Here is a 21,650-nt window from a genome sequence, read left to right on the forward strand (position 1 = left end):
CTGCCAGCCTAGCTGGGGGTTTCCTGACTCTCAGATTTCCACATCTCATCTTCCACTTCTCTAGTTTCAACCACTCCCTGTGACCTTCCCTGTCTACTAGGGGTGCCTCCCCGTCTATCACTTGTACCTTCCAGGGCTCAGGTGCCCCCTGCCCCATGACCGAACTTAGATTCCTTCAGCCTAAGCAGGTGCTGCTGAACATCTTCGACTTCTGCCGATGCTAATCGCTGAGACCTCTTTCTGAAAGATATGTCCTCTGTCACTCTAATACTGTGGCAAGTCTAGTGAGCTGAAGGTCGCTAGTTCGAGCCTTGGCTGAGGCTGCGTGTGTGTCCTTGAGCAAGGCACTTAACCACACATTGCTCTGCGACGACACTGGTGCCAAGCTGTATGGGTCCTAATGCCCTTCCATTGGACAACATTGGTGGCGTGGAGAGGGTAGACTTGCAGCTTGGGCAACTGCTGGTCTTCCACAAAAAAAACTTGCACAGGCTTGTGCCCCGGAAACTTTCCAAGGCACAAATCCATGGTCTATCGAGACTAACGGAGGCCTACACACACTGTGGCAAGCACCCTTGGAGCAACCAACATCAAACTCCTCAGTAGAAAAGACACATTCCCATTCCAGCATCTTCTCAATTAATCTCTTCATTCTTCAGGTATCACCAAAGTTGAATAACTTCAATTTCCTTGCTCCAGGATTCTATTTCTCTTCTGTCTCGCTCCGCAGCTCCCACCAAAAGACTCCAAACTGGACTACTGCCCGTCACAAAACTCTCTTTGTCCCATCTCTCTGGAACCTTCTCCATTTCCACCACATTTCTAAGTTGAACAAGCAGGGCTTGTTATCTTTAGTTGAAACCAAAGCATTCTACCAGTAGGACACATTGATTTTACAGAAAGCTGCTAAAGTACAGCAGTTGAAATCTTAACCAGAACATTACATGTAGAAGACTGGCAAAGAATACAGAATGATATAAATCAGTTGCAGAAATGGGCTGAGAAGTGGCAGATGGCGCTTAACCCAGATAAAAGTGAGGTGCTGCACCACAGTATGGCAAATGCAAGCAGGCATTACACTGTTAAGGGCAAGGTAGTGTTTTAAACAGAGATCTTGGGATCCAAGTTCATAGCTCCCTGAAAAAGGCTTATGGAATGCTTACTTTTATTTGTCGAGGCATTGAGTTCAAAAGTAATGCAATTATATTGCAACTTTATAAAACTCTGGTTAGGCCACATCTGGAGGCTTTGGAGAGGGTGCAAAAGAGGTTTGCCAAGATGCTGCCTGATTTAGAGGGCATGTGCTATCATGAGAGGCTGGATGAACCTGGGTTGTTTTCTCTGGAAAGCCAAAGGCTAAGGAGAGATCTGATAGAGGTTTACAAGATTATGAGAGACATAGATGGAGTGGACAGAGAATATCTGTTTCCCTGGGTTGAACTGCCTAATACAAGAGAGCATGCACTGAGGTGAAAAGGGGTAAGTTCAAGAAGGATGTGTTTTTTTCACTCACACAGTCATGGATGCCTGCAATGCGCTACCTGGTATGGTGGTAGAAGCAAAGACAGTGGAGGCTTTTAAGAGGCACTTGGATAGGCAATGGATGTAAAGAAGATGAAGGGATATGGACATGGTGGAGGTAGGAGGGATTAGCGTTTGGATGTTTTTCATTTGTTTTTTAGTCCAGTTCATCACAGGCAAAACCCTCCCCACCATTGAGTACATTTAGATGGAGCACTGGACAAGAAAGCAGCATCTGTCATTGAAAACATCCACCATCCAGGGGCCATGCCCTCTTCTCACTACACCGTTGGACATGACGTACAGAGGCCTTAGGTCTAATGCCACCAGATTCAGGAACAGTTATTACCCTGTAACCAATGGCTCCTGAACTGATTCTCACTTTCAAGGTCTCTTTACAACTCATGTTCTCAGTATTATGTTCTTTGCAGTTTGTCTGTTCACGCAGTTTGTCATAAAATTCTATTGTATTTTTTGCTAAAATTACCTGCAAGACAATGAATCTCAAGATAGTAACATATACATACTTCGATAATAAATTTACTTTGAACTCCATATAAATGAGCTCCCATAATATTAAATTCAAAAATCAGAAGTCCTCACAAAAATTCATTCCTACAAATGGCAGAACTAGTTCTCTTTCTCCATTTTTAGTAACTGTTCTTTCAGATCAGCCTTATAAGCTGTTAATGCCATTAATTCCAGACGTGGAGAATTGATTACCAAACAAGTGGTATTTCCTGCTGATTGAGAAAATTGATTTATGGACGCCTGTACAGATAGAACCCCTTCATTACCCGGGAGCAACTTGTATTGGCATTGTTACAAAAGCCAGCAAAGATTCAACAAGTCAAAGACTCAACAAGACTCAAATTAGCCATTTTAGTCAGAAAGCAATGAGACATTAGGTTATAATGTATGCAAATGATAGCCACATGAATAAAAGAGTTATTATTTGGCAGCTGGAAGCACTACCAGTCTCTGACATGTCTTATCAGTCGCAATCAAGGCCACAATTATGAATCATCTTAATGGACAGCATTAATAAATACTGCATTTACTCTAAATTATGCCACCTCACAACACCTACCTATTAGGAGCCAACTGTCTACGTACCTCACACATAGATAATGGTTTCACGTTAAAGACTTCAAGTTTATTCATCAAATACAGTAGTTATCCAGACCAATAAGTCATTTTTATATTAGCAGAATTTCACTTCAGATGCTATGAGACTTGTGTCTATTCTGATCTCATATTATACAGAGATCCTCTTATTCACAATTGTGGAATAATACTCCCCAAAATTTTGTATAACATTTTTACTTCAAAGTTTAATAGATTTGCCAATAAACGAAACAGTAGCTCTACAACTACCTGGTTAGACTGTGGGCAAGGGAAAAGGGGGCAGGAGAGATTTAATACAGCACCAAGTTAGTGCCACCTGGAAGACACTGACCGAAGAAATACAATGAAAGTGAAATACAAATTTCATTTTATTTTTTAATCTTTGTTTACCTTTAGTTAAAGAAGTCTGTTCATACAACAGTCTGCATTAATTCACATCTGCCAGGCTGGGCAACTGTTGATGTGAGAAGCTGTAAGAATGCAAAAACTTGATACTGTAACACCCAAAAGGACTTACAGTACTGCTTCAAATTGCTCCCTTTAGAAAAAATGATTAATAATTCACAGACTAGATACTAAATGACTCCAAATGCAGCTCTTGTGCAATCACTCACAGCATGAATACGAATAGGCAGTTACTGTAGCCTTCAGAATAATATGTAAAATCTAATTCTAACGATCAAACTTTGGAGAGGACTTGCAGCAGGTCACAATTTCAGTATTTTTTAATGTAATCTTATGATAACCTTAAGTTTCTTTGTTTTATGGTTGTCTGTAAGGAGACATAGAACATAGAACAGTACAGCACATTACAGGCCCTTCAGCCCACAATGTTGTACCGACCCTCAAACCCTGCCTCCCATATAACCCCCACCTTAAATTCCTCCATATAGCTGTCTAGTAGTCTCTTAAATTTCACTAGTGTATCTGCCTCCACCACTGACTCAGGCAGTGCATTCCACACACCAACCACTCTCTGAGTAAAAAACCTTCCTCTAATATCCCCCTTGAACTTCCCTCCCCTTACCTTAAAGCCATGTCCTCTTGTACTGAGCAGTGGTGCCCTGGGGAAGAGGCACTGGCTATCCACTCTATCTACTCCTCTTAATATCTTGTACACCTCTATCATGTCTCCTCTCATCCTCCTTCTCTCCAATGAGTGAAGCCCTAGCTTCCTTAATCTCTGATCATAATGCATACTCTTTAAACCAGGCAGCATCCTGGTAAATCTCCTCTGTACCCTTTCCAATGCTTCCACATCCATCCTATAGTGAGGCGACCAGAACTGGACTCAGTACTCCAAGTGTGGCCTAACCACAGTTTTATAGAGCTGTATCATTACGTTGTGACTTTTAAACTCCATCCCTCGACTTATGAAAGCTAACACCCCATAAACTTTCTTAACTACCCCATCTACCTTGAGACAATTCTCAAGGTTGTATATAATATACATACTGTACTTGGATCATAAATGTACTTTGAAATTATCTTTGACGATAATGTGGCATTGCAGTGTGAATGGTGAGTTATGGCGCAGATCAGCTACTGCCATCTAGAACTAGAATGGAATAGAGCTTTGACCAGCAACCAATCACCATCTGGGATTGATTGGTAATAACAAATTAAAGAATGGCGGGGGTAATCACAGCAGCATCGCCAGAGTGGTGATCATGAGGCTTTAGCTCTTTGAGGCTTCAGCCAAAGAAAGCAAACTAATGCGAAAAGTTTTTTTGTTCTCTTTATATCTGCTCAGCTAGGGCAGGGGTCACCAGCCTTTATTGCACTGCAGACCGGTTCAATATTGACAATATTCTTGTGGACCGGCCGGGGCGGGGGGGGGGGGGGGTGGTGGCGATGTGGGTGTTAATATCGACCGGAATATAGGTGATAAGTCAACTATAAAGAGCAAGTGTTCAGCACGGACTAGAAGGGCTGAGATGGCCTGTTTTCGTGCTGTAATTGTTATATGGTTAACTATAAGTCACTTATAAATGGCTACTACACTTAATTTCATTTCTAAAAGGGTTATCTAACGAATTTAATATTAAACACACAGCACACATTTTCCTCGCATGAACATAGTGATAATTCACTTATAAGTCAATAGCATCATAACATTTTAAGTAACGTTTGAATATTAAACACACAGCACGTATTTTCTTTGTATAATCATATAAAATCATTGCAACACACCAGTGAGAGGACAAGGTAAGGGCCAGAGGTCCCCGTACCAGGGCCGTGGCAGTCGCAGTCCGGAGAGAGCGACCGACTGACCGAGGAGTGCGACAGGGCGCGTCCCCCCCCCCCCCCCCCCCCCGTAGGTCGGTAGTATCTATCAGCTGACAAAAGTTTGGCTCGAGGGATGGCTTTCAGTAGATCGCAGCGATGTAGCTGCTCTGCTACTTACGAAACCCTGAGCCCAAATTAGGTTGTCCGCAAATATTTTAGCACCAAGTTCACCACGAACATTCGGTGTGCTAAACAGGTTTAGAAGCGGCGCCCATCTGTCCGCACTCCAGGCCAGTAGCAATGGCACTTCTCGCCAGCCGCACAAGGCGCCCAGTTACCCGAGGTCAACCAGTGATCCCTGGCACTAGGGTATCACTGCGTTTAGGCGACTGATGACCTCGCGTGGGTAATGACCTCGTGTGAGTTCGAGTTCAGGGGGCGTGACAGGGAATGAGGAAAGGTGCAGCTGACTCATATCATTTGATATCGACAAATCATATCGTTTCCTCACAGCCCGGTAGCACATGCTTTGCGGCCCTTTACCAGATGGTTGGGGACCACTGAGCTAGGGACAGTAGAGATTACAGGCAGGATAGTGAGGTTCTCCTTTTGCAGGATATGGGAAGGCAGGGATCACTCCAGTATCTCTGATGGCTACAACTGCAAGAAGTGCATTCAGCTGCAGCTTCTAACAATCCACGTTAAGGAGTTGGGGTAGGAACTGGATGAACCGCAGATCATTTGGTAGGCTGAAGGGGTGATAGATAGTACGTATAGAGAGATAGTTACACCCGAGGTGCAGGATACAGGAAACTGGGTGACAGTCAGGAAGGGGAAAGAGATTAAGAAACCAGAGCAGAGTACCCCTATGATCATGCCCCTCAACAACAATTATTTTATCTTGGATAATGTCAGGCGGAGAGGGAATAGGGGTTGACTGAATAGAAGAGAGTCACAGTGATCAGGTCTCTGGCACTGAGTCTGCCTCTGAGACTCAGAGGGAAGCGGGGAGAAGAGGCACGCTGTGGTGATAGGGGATTCGTTAGTTAAGGGAACAGACAGAAGGTTCTGATCTGTGGGCAAGGATGAGATTCCCAGATGGTATGTTGCCTTGCAGGATCTCAGATCGAGTCCTCAGAGTTGTTAAGTGGTGAACAGCCAGAAGTCATGGTCCGTGTAGGTACGGACGAGTGAAGTGGTTCTGCATAGGGGGTTCAGGGAGTTAGGTGCTAAGTTAAAGGGCAGGACCTCCAGGGTTGTAATCTCAGAACTGGTACCCATGCCACATGCTAGTGAGCTTAGAACTAGGAAGATTATACAGTTTAATACGTGGCTAAGGAGTTGGGTGCAGAGGGAAGGGCATACGATTTTTGAATCACTGGGGTCTCTTCCAGGAAAGGTGGGACTTGTACAGAAGGGACAGTTTGCACCTAAACTGGAGGGGGGGGGGGCCTAATATTCTAGTAGGAAGGTTTGTTAATGCTGAATGGGGGTGGGGTGTCTAAACCACAATTGTACGGGGAAATGGGAACCAGAATGCCAGAACATTCTGGAGTGGAGAGGCTGCTGAGACAGATGTTGGCAAGACCTCAGACAAAAGTTAGGAATCAATAGGTTGAGCATGGTGTGACTAGTATTCTGAGCTGCATATATTTCAATGCAAGAAGTATCGTAGGAAAGGCAGATAACAGTGCTAAAGATGAGGTAGCTAGCTGGTTTACAAACACAGACAATGTGTAGTGAAGAGAAGCTGTTAATAGGGCAAAATTTTAGTCAACAGGATGAGTTGCAACATAAGAGGTGGACAAAATAGAAAAAGGTGAATACAGGACTGAAGGTGTTGTATCTGAATGAGCGTAGTATACGGAGTAAGGTAGATGAAATTGTAACACAGTTGCAGACTGGCAGGTATGATTTTGTAGGCATCACTGAATTATGGCTGAAAGATTATAGCTGGGAGCTTAACGTCCAAGGATGCACACTGCATGGAAAAAATAGGCAGGAAGCCAGAGGGACGGCATTGCTCCGTTGGTTAAAAAAAAGAGATATCAAATCATTAGAAAGAAGTGACATAGGGTTGGAAAGTGTTGGAAAGTGAATCATTGTGGATAGAGCTACAGAAATGCAAGGGTATAAAGACCCTGATGGGAGTTATATACAGACCTCAATACAATAGTAAGGATGTGACCTACAAATTACAATGGGACATGGAAAATGCATGCCAAAAGGTGCTGCATTCCAGGAGGGGGGAGCTCTTGTCTATGAGTTTGCCTTTTAGAGCAGCTCGTGGTTGAGCCCACTAGAGGATCAGCTCTTCTGGATTGGGTGTTGTGCAATGAGCCAGAATTGAGTACAGACCTGACGGTAAAAGAACCCTTAAGGGCAAGTGATCATAATATGACAGGATTCACACTGAAATTGACGGATCAGTATTACAGGAGAGTAAAGGGAATTACAGTGGCATGAGAGAGGAGTTGGCAATAACTAATTGGAAAAGAACACCGATGGGGATGATGGCAGAGCAACAATGGCTAGGATTTCTAGAAGCAATTCAGAAGGCACTGGATATATATATCCCATGGAGGAAGATATATTCTAAAGAAAAGACCAACATAAAAGCCAAAGAGAACGCATATAATAGAGCAAAAATTAGTGGGAAATTAAAGGATTGGGAAATTTTTAAATACCAGCAGAAGGCAACTAAAATAATGTCATTAAGAAGGTAAAAAATGTAATACTTAAGTAAGCTGGCCAATAATGTTAAAGAGGATATCAAAAGTTTCTTCAGATACATCCTGTAAAAGAGAGTCGAAAATGGATATCGGACCATTGGAAAGCAATGCTGGAGAGGTAGGAATGGGTATCGGGGGCATGAAATGTGGTATGTTACCACAACTATAGAGCAGGTTCTTGAGAAACCGAAAGGTCTGAATGTAGAAAAGTCACATGGACTAAATGGTGTACACCTCAGAGTTCTAAAAGAAGTGGCTGAAGAGACAGTGGTGGCATTAGTAATTACCTTACAAGAATCACTAGATTCTGGAATGGTTCCGGAAGACTGGAAAATTGCAAATGTCACTCCATTCTTCAAGAAGGGAGAGAATCTGAAGAAAGGAAACCATAGGCCAGTTAGTCTGACCTCAGTGGAAGATGTTGGAGTCGATTATTAAGATGAGGTCTCAGGGTACTTGATGGCACATGATAAAATAGGCCGTAGTCTGCATGGCTTCCTCAAGGGAAATCTTGGCCAATAGATCTGTTGGAATTCTTTGAAGAAATAACAAGCAGGATACAGAAAGGAGAATCGCTTTATGTTGTGTACTTGGATTTTCAGAAGGCCTTTGTCAAGGTGCCACACGAGGCTGCTTAACAAGCTACGAGTCCATGGTAGTACAGGAAAGATTCTAGCATGGATAAAGCAGTAGCTGATTGGCAGGAAACAAAGAGTGGGAATAAAGGAAGCCTTTTCTGGTTGGCAACTTTGTTGAAAAGTATGCAGACAATATGAAGATAGGTGGAGGGGCAAGTAGTTTTGAGGAAGTAGAGGCACTACGAAAGGACTTACAGACAGATTAGGAGAATGGAGAAAAATGGCAGATGGAATACAGTTTCAGGAAATGCATGGTCATGCACTTGGTAGAAGAAATGAAAGGGTTGACTATTTTCTAAATGGCGAGAAAATACAAAAAAACTGTTGTGCAAAGTGATTTGGGAGTCTTTGTGCAGGATTCCCTTAAGGTTAATTAACGGATTGAATCTGTGGTAAGGAAGGCAAATGCAATATTAGCATTCATTTCAAGAGACTAGAATATAAAAGCAAGGATGTAATGTTGAGGCTTTATAAAGCACTGGTGAGGCCTCACTTGGAGTATTGTGAGCAGGTTTGGTCTTATCTTAGAAAGGATGTGCTGAAACTGGAGAGGGTTCAAAAGAGATTTACGAAAATGATTCCAGGTTTGAATGGCTTCTCGTATGAAGAAAGTTTGATGGCTCAGGGCCTGCATTCACTAGAATTCAGAAGAATAAGGTGTGACCTCATTGAAACCAATTGAATGTTGAAAGGCCTTGATGGAGTGGATGTGGAGAGAATGTTTCCTGTGATGGGAGAGTCTAAGACCAGAGGATACAGCCTCAGAATAGAGGGGCATCCCTTTAGAATGGAGATGAGGAAGAATTTCTTTAACTAAAGAGTGGTGAATCTGTGGAATGCTTTGCCACAGGCAGTCAGAGACCAAGTCTTTATGTATATTTAAGGCAGAGATTGATAGATTCTTGATTGTTCAGGGCATGAAGGGATATAGGAAGAAGGCAGGAGATTGGGACTGAGAGGAAAACTAGATCAGCCAAGGTAAAATGGCAGAGCAGACTCACAAGACCAAAAGGAATAATTATATCTTATGGTCTTATGGAATAGCAGTAAGAGGGATCACCAGTGAGATCAGAGGCTGCCTGAAGCTGAAAGCAGTCCTTTAAATGTCATTCCAATTTTTATTGTGCTCTGCATTGAAGAAACTGTCAAATAACATACACTCCTGAATTAACAGCTCGAATATATGTCAACAATACTGAAAACATGACAAAAAAAACTAGCATGGAGTCAGAAGATCTTCCAGAATGCCAATTCTAGAAACTGCAACCTAATAAACACTGCAATTATGCTCCACTCATGGTAAAACATAGCATTCCTGAAGAAAGAGTGTTACAATTGAGAAGTGCCTGCCAAATCTTAGCAGGTGAAAAATAAAATGAAGAAAGCTTAAGACAACAATAAATCTGAAAATTCTCTTCAGAAACTAATTTGCAAATCAGCAAAAGTTTGACAACTTTTATTTCAAAAATCAAAGTGATGTTGTTCCACTTTTCACACCATATTATTAATGCATAAATATATAATTTAACTCTATTAAAAATGGGAACACACCATTGCAATTAAAGGTCTAAGTGACAGTTTTGACATGAATTTCTGCAAAGATTACTTCACTCAACCCAGCACAAAAGTCTTAAGTTCTAAGATGCTGTGCTTCTATTTACATGACAATCTATAGCCTTTGAATACAAAGTCTGTAGAAATTGACCAGTGCTACAGTTATCATTCTTAAAAAGTATTCCTTATATGTGAAATAACTTTCCCTCAATTTTTTTCCTGAAAATCATCAGAAACATGATTGAATTGCAGCTCAGCTGGGAAACATTGCTAACCCTATTCAGACCCACAATGAAAACATTAACACTACAATGCAAACCCCACAATTCCCAGCCATTTCACTAACGCTGCAAATATATTGTCATTGATAATGAAAGAGCAGCGCTCAATGAAACTTGTTATATTTATTATGAGCATTGTAACTTTATAAAATTAGTCTTCAGTTACCTGTTGCAATGCACTGGATCATTACTGAAGTATCCCTGACCTACTTAAATTGCACTTAAAGACATATGCTTGAAAATTATCTTACCTTAGTGACATGGGAAAGAACAAGTAGAAAACATGCAGATTTACTCTTTAAAAGACTGTTGAACAGCAGCCATTTTATGGAGACAAGACTATCAAATCACAAACCCGTTGGACCAGCTTCGTACAATGGAACAGCTCTAGACCTCCCAGCCACAACAGAAATATCACATTTGGAGGAAGTGAAGAAATCCCACTAGAATAAAATGGAGGTGAGCTTCTATTACAAGCAAAAGAAAGCAAGCAAAGCATCTCTAGGCATAGAGCTGTCAGTGACAAGCTGGTTGTTTGTTTGGCAAATGATATCTCCAGAGAACAATGAATGTTTAGAGAAAGCATTCACAGCTGCAGGACTCTTGGGGCTAGCTTCCTCCTTTGATCCACTGTGTAAAGTTGTCATTGCAAAGATCCAAACAGATAATAGTCTCTTCACTCAAGAGAAAGGGGAAAAGGAAAGAATTGTATTTGCTTTCAGCCAATTGTATCAGTATCAACCAAAGATGGGAAGGTAAACCAGAAGCCTGAAAATTTTTGGGTAAGAAAAAAAATCCTTAAAATAAATGAATCTGCAGTTCCAGTACGGTGCTGAAGCAAACATTTAAAACAACCAATACTGTTCAACAAGCACATGAATTCCCCTGAGCAGCAAATATAAATCACTTTATCCAACATAGCAAACACATAGTATTCTCAAGACACCTGTTCTGAATTTGAAATCCAGAACAAATGTCCTTCATTGGCCACAATGCATCACTTCATACATATTATAAAATTTTGAAATTGTCAGTAATAACTATAAAAATGTTAACATTAAAAATAACAATTTTCCCACATTTTATGGTAAGAGAATTTTGGCCAGAATGGTGCATTCGAAATATAAAAACTATCTACAACAAAATGTAAAAATATTTTAAATTTAACTCTCTTTTAAACTGAACTTTAAGCATTGTGTAAGTTATCAAATTTGCCTTTTGCCTTATTTTGTAAGCCATTTTCCTGCATATGTTTCCATCAAACTTTGGAACTGGATTATAATAATGCAATCAGAGCTATTATTCGAGCCATAACTCTTTTGAATAATTTTTAAATTTTAAATTGCCAGTCTCAGTTAATGTCTTAACAGAATTATGACTTGTTGCTGGCACGAAGCCTATGCCATGTCATTCAATTGACAATTGCAATCCACTGTAACTTCTACATCCATAAATGTACCGTGGAGAGCATTCTGACAGGCTACATCACTGTCTGGTATGGAGGGGCTACTGCACAGGACCAAAAGAAGCTGCAGAAGGTTGTAAATCTAGTTAGCTCCATCCTGGGTACTAGCCTACAAAGTACCCAGGACATCTTTAGGGAGTGGTGTCTCAGAAAGGCAGCATCAATTATTACGTACAACAAGCTGGAGGAACTCAGCAGGTCGGGCAGCATCCGTGGAAACGAGCAGTCAACGTTTCGGGCCGAGACCCTTCATCAGGACTGAAGAGGGAGGGGGCAGGGGCCCTATAAACTACCCTGAAGAAGTTTAAACACCTTCTTTATAGGGCCTTTGCCCCCTCCCTCTTCAGTCCTGACGAAGGGTCTCAGCCCAAAACATTGACTGCTCGTTTCCACGGATGCTACCCGACCTGCTGAGTTCCTGCAGCTTGTTGTACTTGTTGCTTTAACCACAGCATCTGCAGTGTACTTTGTGTCCATTATTATGGACCTCCAGCACCCAGGGCATGGCTTTTTCTCACTGTTACCATCAGGTAGGAGATACAAAAGCCTGAAGGCACAGACTCAGCAATTCAGGAACAGCTTCTTCCCCTCTGCCATCTGATTCCTAAATGGACATTGAAGCTTTGGACACTACCTCACTTTTTTAAAAAAGATAGTATTTCTATTTTTGCACATTTTTTCAAAATCTATTCAATAAACGTACACCTTGTCCTTGTTATATGCATCTTCAGACAATGCAGATTCAGTTATACGAGGAACATATTTCTACCAAAATCTCTTAATATGCGTCCAAAACTCAGTTATGCGAGGAGCACTGCTTTCCCGCCAATACAAGTCAGGTGCACGCGCCTCACAATCTCACTCTCGCCAGTCTCACATTGGTTTTGGCAAGGTGTGGATGTGCGATCTTGCACTCTTAAACTTTTGTTGGTTTTACCTACGATGCAGTGATTTTGTGCTTGAAATATTTAACTATGCCTCCTAAACATCCAATGTCATGTCCTGGGCCATCAGCCAAGTGGCAGAGAACTGCTTTAACACTTGAAAAAAAGTTGGAAATTATAAACAGCGAGGCATCAGGTGAAGGTAATGCAGCTCTGGGACACTACTGCTGGGAACAGAATCTTGCCTTTAAAGTTCTTTTGTTGCTTGACAATGCGCCAGCCCATCTTAAACATTTGGACAGCATTCATCCTAACATAACAGTACATTTCCTGCCGCCTAACACAACATTGCTGATTCAGCCACTCGACCACGGTGTGATCCACGTTCAAGGCGTTTTTTTTTACGGCGAACTATCACTCAGATGCTATAAGCAACAGACGATTTTGAAAATCCCAGGAGTTTACCAACAGTGAGGGAATGGTGGAAGTCGGAACACTTGGCACAAATGGTGATGGACACGGACCCAAGTTTAGAACGGAGTCAGCATTTCAATCGTTCCCTGCCGTCAACCCTTCTTCCTTACAAGCAAATTTATGCTGAAAAATAAAATGTTGAAATAAAAATAAATGCAAACAACCCTCACCACTTTCTTCAAACCAGTGTCATCTTCTGCTGCCAGCAGTTCTAAGAGTTCTGTGAGTCTTCCTTCACCCCTTGCTGTGCTTGATATGATCCTGACGACCACAACCATCCACCTTATCCATGTAAAGCTGCCTGACACCACAACCACTCATCTCCCAGAGCGAACTCACCTGCCACCATTGATGAGTACTGTACACCCCAGGATGTTAACTTTCTATGATTTATTACATTGAATATTACCTTAAATTGATGAAATATAATACGAATGTTGCCTTGTGGTACTGTTTTTGTGTCGTATTGGTATGAAAATGTGAATAAATTACAGATAAAACATATTTAGGAAGCCCTCTGGAACGCATCCCTGTTTTCTCCATTTAAATAATTATTCACATTATGCGATTTTACATTATGTACTGACTGCGAGGAACGTATCTCTCACATATGACAAGGATAGGGTGTAATTGATTTACTTGTTTACTGTATTTATTATTATGTTTTATTTTATTCATTATTATTTTTCTCTCTCTGCTAGATTATGTATTGCATTGAACTGCTGCTGCTAAGTTAACAAATTTCACGTCATATGCTGGTGATAATAAACCTGATTCTGATATCCAACAGCTGGCAGTCTGAACAGCAATTTAAAAACCTGCTGGAATAAATGTTTTCTCTGATGACATAAACAGCAATTCAGAAGAAAGTGCTTTACAAGATTTTATAACTTAAGATTTTCTGATCAGTTTTATTTAACCATTCTTGCAATTAGATCTGTGGAAAATCATGCTACAAAGACCAAATTGGACAATTCCATTGCAGTAAATGAGAATGATTTAGCAGAAATTGTAGAATTCATGAGATTCTCAAGAATTACAACATATCCATATGCTGTTTTTTGTGTGACAAAAGAAATCAAATTTATTTTAATTAAGCTAGTAATCTGCCTAATGCATCTCGATCAACTGGGGAAGTGGACCAAAGAATAGCAAATGGAATTTAACTCCGTGTGAGATATTGTACGCTGTTAAGTTAACCCATGGAAGAGCTGATATAGTAAATGGTAGGGCCCTGTAGGGTTCTGTGGAAAATAGAGATCTAGGCATAGTTATAGCCACATAGTTTCTAACAGTGGAGAAACAGGAAGACAGGGTGGTGACGGCAGCATTTGACACATTTATATTCAGTGGTACAGGACTTGGGCCATCATGTTACAACTGTCCAAGTTGCTGCTGAGACCCTTATTGGAGTGTTCTGTGGAGTTATGATCACCCCGCTATGGAACAGATGTCATTAAGCTGGAAAGGGTACGGAAAAGATTGACAAGGATGTTACTTACTTTTTTTCATTTATTTTAATCTTTTATAACAATAAAATATATAAATATTGTGATACCATCTTCACTGATTTTGACTTAGAGGAATATGGGCCAAATCAAGTCAAGTCAAGTCACTTTTATTGTCATTTTGACCATAACTGCTACTGTGGAGTACATAGTAAAAATGAGACAACGTTTTTCAGGAACATGGTGTTACATGACACAGTGCAAAAACTAGACTGAACTACGTAAAAAAACAACACAGAGAAAAAAAAAACAAATACACTAGACTACAGACCTACCCAGGACTGCATAAAATGCACAGAACAGTGCAGGCATTGCAATAAATAATAAACAGGACAATAGGGCAAAGTAAGGTGTCAGTCCAGGTTCTGGGTATTGAGGAGTCTGATAGCTTGGGGGAAGAAACTGTTACATAGTCTGGTTGTGAGAGCCCGAATGCTTCGGTGCCTTTTCCCAGACGGCAGGAGGGAGAAGAGTTTGTATGAGGAGTGCGTGGGGTCCTTCATAATGCTGTTTCCCTTGCGGATGCCGCGTGTAGTGTAAATGTCCGTGATGGCGGGAAGAGAGACCCCAATGATCTTCTCAGCTGACCTCACTGTCCGCTGCATGGTCTTGCGATCCGAGATGGTGCAATTTCCGAACCAGGCAGTGATGCAGCTGCTCAGGATGCTCTCAATACAACCTCTGTAGAATGTGGTGAGGAGTGGGAGATGGACTTCCCTCAGCCTTCGCAGAAAGCAGAGACGCTGCTGGGCTTTCTTTGCTACGGAGCTGGTGTTGAGGGACCAGGTGAGATTCTCCGCCAGGTGAACACCAAGAAATCTGGTGCTCTTTATGATCTCTACCAAGGAGCCATCGATGTTCAGTGGGGAGTGGTCGCTCCATGTCCTCCTGAAGTCAACAACCATCTCTTTCGTTTTGTTCACATTCAGAGACAGGTTGTTGGCTCTGTACCAGTCCGTTAGCTGCTGCACCCCCTCTCTGTAAGCTGACTTGTCGTTCTTGCTGATGAGACCCACCACGGTCGTGTCATCGGCGAACTTGATGATGTGATTTGAGCTGTGTGTTGCAGCACAGTCGTGAGTCAGCAGAGTGAACAGCAGTGGACCGAGCACACAGCCCTGGGGGGCCCCTGTGCTCAGTCTGATGGTGTTAGAGATGCTGCTCCTGATCCGGACTAACTGAGGTCTCCCAGTCAGGAAGTCTAGGATCCAGTTGCAGAGGGAGGTGTTCAGGCCCAGAACTTAAATTAGAAAATTAAATTAAAGTAACACCAGGTCTGAAAGGCCGATGCTGCCGTGCCGCGCCACCTCACGGGCCAAATGGAACTCACTCAGGTATACTACCTGGACAATGTGGATGAGTTTGGCCAAAGGGCTTGTTAACATGTGGTATGACTCCTTGACAAAATAGTCATCGACCCATAGAAAACTAACAGTACAGAAACACGCCTTTCAGCCTTTCCAGTCCAAGCCCAACCAGTTAAACTGCCTAGTCTTCCTGTCCATGTATCTATCCAAACTTCTCTTAAACATTTAAATCAAAATCGTTTCCACCACTGTGCTGGCAGCTCGTTCCACACGCTCACCACCCTCTGAGTGAAGAGGTTTCCCCTCAATTTCCCTTAAACACTTCACTTTTCACCCTTAACCCATAACCTCTAGCTATAGTCTCGCCCAACCTCAGGGGTAAAGTCTGCTTGTTTTGTACCTTATCTCTACCCCTCATAATTTTGTATATATCTCTATCAAATCTCCCTTCAATCTTCTATGTTCCAGGGAACAAAGTTCTAACATATTCAATATTTCCTTATAACTCAGGTCTTCCAGTCCCAGCAACATGCTTGTAAATTTTCTCTGTACACTTTCAATCATATTTACATCTTTCTTTTAGGCAGGTGGCCAAAAATGCACACAATACTCCAAATTTGGCCTCATCAACATCTTAAACAACTTCAACATAACATCCCTACTGATGGACTCAGTACTTTGATCTATAAAGTACAATGTGCCAAAAGCTTTCTTAATGACCCTATCTACCTCTGTTGCCACTTTCACTGAATTATGGACTTGATTTCCAGATCTGACAGCAATCCTTGGTGCCTTGCTGCTCACTGTGTAAGATTTACCCTAGTTGATCTTCCCAAAGTGCAACACCTCACATTTGTCTGCATTAAATTCTATCTGCCATTTTTCAGCCTATTTTTCCAGCTGGTTCAGATCCCGCTGCAAGCTTTGATAGTCTTCCTTGCTGTCCATTACACCCCAAATCTCGGTGTCATCCACAAATCTGCTGATCCAGTTTACTACATTATCATCCAGATAATTGATATAGATGACAAGTACTGATTCCTGCAATACTCCACTAGTCACAGGACTCCTGTCAGAGAGACAACCAAATACAACCATTTACTATCTTCACCAACCTCCCATGCAGGACCTTGTCAAATGCCTTGTTAAAGTCCATGTAGACAATATCCACTGCCTTTTCTTCATCAACTTTCCTGGTAATGTCCTCAAAAAAACTCTCTAAGATTGATCAGACACAACCTATCACACACAAAACCATCCTGACCATTCCTAATCAATCCTTCTCTATCCATACTCATATCTGGCCTCCTAGAATATCTTCCAATAACTCTACAACAAGTGATCTCAGGCTCACCAGCCTATCATTTCCTGGTTTATTCTTAGAGCCTTTCTTAAACAACAGGACAACATTAACCATCATCCAATACCTCACCTAAGGATGATTTAAATATCTCTGTAGGGGCCCCTGCAATTTCTGCACACGCCACTCAGAGCCAAGGGAACACCCTATCAGGCCCTTGGGATTTGTCCACCCTAATTAGCCTCAAGACAAGAAAATGCCTCCTCCTCTGTAATCTGTATAGGGTCCATGACCTCTCTGCTACATTTCCTCACACCTATAGACTCTGCATCCATCTCCCAAGTAAATACAAATGTAAAAAAAATCATTTAAAATCTCTCCCATTTTTTTTGCTTCACACGTAGATTACCATTCTGATGTTCCAGATGACCAGTTTTGTCCCTTGCGATCCTTTTGCTTAACATATCTGTAGCAGCCCTTTAAGATTCTCCTTCACCATGACTGCTAGAACAACCTCATACCTTCTTTTAGCCCTCCTGATTTCCTTAAGTTTTCTCTTGCATTCTTATATTTCTCAAGTCCCTCATTTATTCCTACCTGCCTATACCTGCTGTGCACCTATTTTTCTGAACCAGGGTCTCAATATCTCTTGAAAACCAAATTTCCCTAAACCTATTATCCTTACCCATTTCTTCTGACAGGTTCTCTCAAAATCTCACTTTTGAAGGCCTCCCACTTAGCAAATAGATCTTTGACAGAAAACAGCCTGTCCCAATCCACACTTGCCAGATCATTTCTGGTACCATCAAAATTGGCCTTCCTCCATTTTAGAATCTTAACCCAAGGACCATATCTATCCTTTTCCCTAATTACCTTGAAACTACTGGCATTATTATCATTAGATGCAAAATGCTCTCCTACGCAGATTCCTGTCATTTACCCTGTCTCACACCCAAACAGATCAAGTATTGCACTTTCTCTTGTCAGTACTTCTATGTATGGATTAAGGAAACTTTCCTAAACACACTTGACAAACTCTACACTCTAGCCCATCTAGTCCTTTTGCAGTATGGGAGTCCCAGTCAAAATGTGGAAAGTGAAAATCACATACTTTTACAACCTTATGTTACTTGCAGCAATCTGCAATCTCTCTACAAATTTGTTCTGCTAAATCCCTTGGACTGTTTGGTGGTTTATAATATAGCCCCATTAACATGGTCATAGATTTCCTATTCAGAGTTCAAAATAAAATTTATTATCAGTGCTTACATGTCACCACATTCAACCCAGGGATTCTTTTTCCTGTGGGCATTCTTAGAAAACCTATAGAACGGTAACTGTAAACAGGATCAATGAACAACAAGCCGTGAAAATGTAAATATAAATAAATAGCAATAAATAACGAGCATGAAATAACAAAATAAAGAGTGCATGAAGTGAGACCGTCGGCTGTGGGAACACCGGAAATAGGATGAGCGCAGTCATCCCCTTTTGTTCAAGGGCCTGATGGTTGAAGGTAGTAACTGAACCATCAGTTCCACCCATAAAGCCTCACTAGGCAAGTTTTCCTGTCTGACCTGACTGAGCGTTGCTGTGACATTTTCCCCGACTAGTTAGTAACACCACCCGTCCTCCTTTAATCCCTCCTGCTCTATCATGTCTAAAGCAACAGAACCCCAGAATATTGAGCTGCCAGTCCTGCCTTCCCTGCAACCAGTGTCATTAATGGCTACAATATCATAATTCCATGCGTTGATCCTTGTCCTGAGCTCATCTGCCTTTCCTACAAAACCTCTTGCACCGATATATACAGAACTCAGAACATTAGTTGACATTAGTCCCACCATGCTCAACCTTTTGCTTCTTGACTTTGCCTGAGGTCTTAACAACATTTGTCTCCACGACCGATCTACTATCTGTTCTGGCACTCTGGTTCCCATTCCCCTGCAACTCTAGTTTAACACCCACCCCACACACACACAACATACACCCCGTGCAGCTCTAGCAAACCTTCCTGCTAGGATATTAGTCCCCCTCCAGTTTAGGTGCAAGTCATCTCTTCTGTACAGGTCCAACCAGCCCTGTGTTCTTGGTAAATTCTTTTGAATTTTTTTGCCATGTTAAGTTAATATAAGCAATTGTTTATTAATTTTTAAAAACTGCTCTGTTCAGAAAATGAATGTTTGACCTTAAGAGTGATGTTTAAGATGTCAAAGACAGACCTCGATATTGGGTCTGATCCCATTTGTCATTTCCATGGACCTTGGTGTATGTCTTTGAACAAATGGTATAAGCCATTAAATACCATTAGGCAGAAATTACTTCATTCCAATAAAATTATATTATGAATCAATTGTCAATCAGATTGTACATCCAGTTATTGCAAAGTAAACCAATGCCAGTGCTCCATGACACACATACATAGTATTTACTCAAGATTAAAATTAACACTGCAACATACATGTGCAGTGCAATTAGGAGCTTGACAAATTCTATTTTAAAAGAAACAAATGGCATCAGATACTTTTCATAGTGTAAGCAGATGTTGAACAGAAGCATGTACAAGCTAATAATATTTGCGCTTTAACATTTACTGCAATTAACAAGAGCTTCTTGAGAAAAAGTGAAACCATTATCATTATATTTTGGTTTGTTCAGTAAATTACTTGAAAAAAATGATCAAATAAGATTCATGATGATTCATAGTTTAAACAAAAATGCAGTCAAACCAAGGCAGAAGAGGACTGAAGAGGACAAGAGACACACTTTATGGGAAAGTACAAACAATGAGTATCACAGTTCCCTTCTAATGCCCTTCCCTTGGACAACATTGGTGGCGTGGAGAGGGGAGACTTGCAGCTTGGGCAACTGCCGGTCTTCCATTAAAAAAAACCCTGCCCAGGCTTGTGCTCTGGAAACTTTCCAAGGCGCAAATCCATGGTCTAGCAAGACTAACGGAGGCCTATACACAGTTCCCTCACTGCTACATTGATGACGATGCAATCAGGAAGGTAACATGCTAGTGGCTCTACTTCAGTAGGCATGTTACTAATGACCCCTGCGAATTTCTATGGATGTAACATGGACAGCATTCTGAATGGCTGTATCACAGCCTGGTACGCAGCCTCCAATGCACAGGATTGAAAGAGGTTGCACACGGCTATAGACTCAACTGGTTCCATCACAGGCACAACCAGAGAGACTTGTCTCATGGAAAAAGGGCCATCCCCCACCATTTCAAATGCAGAGCTGCAGCTTGATGGCTTCATCATTCCCCGTAAAGACAGGACAGCTCAGTCTAATAAAGGCAGATGTGGGAGTATGCTTTATGGTGCATAAATGCCATGGTTTTATCTCAGTACTGCTCACCTGATGGAATGTGCAGCAGTCAAATGTCATTCATTTTATCTGCCGAGGGAGATTTCCACTGTCATCCTGGTAATGGTATACATTCCACCTCAGACCAATATCAGGTAGGCACTGGAGAAGCTGTGCAATGCATCAGCAGGCACGGAACTGTGCACTCTGTTGCTTTCCCTATCATTGTGTGAGATTTCAACCAGGCCAGCTTGAACAAGTCTCAGATCAACTACCACCAACATATCATTTGTGGAACCAGACGAGTCAACACACTTGACCACGGTTATACTACCATCAAGAATGCCTGCCGTGCCATCCCACGCCCACACTTTGGAAAGTCTGACCGCCTATATGTATTTCTATTCCTAGCATATAGGCAGAGGCCACAGCAGCAGTGGTGAGGACCTAGAAGGTAGCTTTAAAGGAGGTGGAGGAACACTCACAGGATTGCTTTGAGTCAGTGGATTGGACAATATTCAGGGATTCATCTTAACGTCAGAATGAATATGCCAAAGTTGTCACCGACTTCATCAGGACCAGCGTGGATGAGTGTGTGTGCCTTTGAGAACATACTGGGCATACCCAAACCAAAATCTGTGGATGAACCAGCAAATTCATAGTCTGCTGAGGACTAGATCAGTGGCATTGAAGACCATTCAAGTAGTCCAGGTCTGACCTACACAACACTATTTTAAAGGCAAAAGGATAAATCCGATTGATGTCAGAGAGGGAATTGTTTGCATGTCAGCTCTGGCAGGGTTTGCAGGCTATTAGTTCCTATAAAGTGAAACCCAGCATCATGAATGGCTATGATGCATCACTCTCGGGTGAATTCAAAGCCTTCTGTGCACAGTTTGAAAGGGAGAACTATACCTGTGCAAATCCCTTCAGCATCTGGTGAACCTGTAATCTCTGAGGCCGACATCAGAACATCTTTCAAGAGGGTGGACCCTTGTAAGGTATCAGGCTCTGATGGTGTACCTGGTAGGGCTCTGAAAACCTGTGCCAACCAACTGGCAGGAGTGCTCAAGGACATCTTCAATCTTACTGCTACAGTCCACCAGCTTCAAGAGGATGACAATCATACTAGTGCCCAAGAACGAAAGGGTGAGCTGCCTCAATTACTATCATCCAGTGCCACTTACATCTACTGCGATGAAGTGCTTTGAGAGTTTGGTCACAGTTAGAACCAACTCCTACCTAAGCAAGGACCTGAACCCACGATAATTTACCTATCGCCACAATAGATCAACAGCAGATGCAATCTCA

The 21,650-nt window shown here is 41.9% G+C and overlaps 1 protein-coding gene across 8 annotated transcripts in view; it reads right to left on the reverse strand.

The window, feature by feature from the left end:
- The window catches only part of LOC140726844 (spermatogenesis-associated protein 13-like), a 213,657-nt gene that overhangs the window by 102,418 nt on the left and 89,589 nt on the right, over positions 1-21,650 (reverse strand). Inside the window, exon 1 of one of the 8 annotated variants that reach the window (XM_073043744.1) lies at positions 10,335-10,507. The exons of 6 other annotated variants lie outside the window; for them this stretch is intronic. The gene's annotated coding sequence lies outside the window, so the exon portion shown is untranslated. Of the gene's footprint in view, positions 1-3,039; positions 3,071-10,334; positions 10,508-21,650 lie in introns of those variants that run through there. One more of the 8 variants, XM_073043745.1, reaches the window with a different exon arrangement.

The sequence above is a fragment of the Hemitrygon akajei genome, chromosome 4, assembly GCF_048418815.1.
Source record: "Hemitrygon akajei chromosome 4, sHemAka1.3, whole genome shotgun sequence".
Lineage (NCBI taxonomy): Eukaryota > Metazoa > Chordata > Chondrichthyes > Myliobatiformes > Dasyatidae > Hemitrygon > Hemitrygon akajei.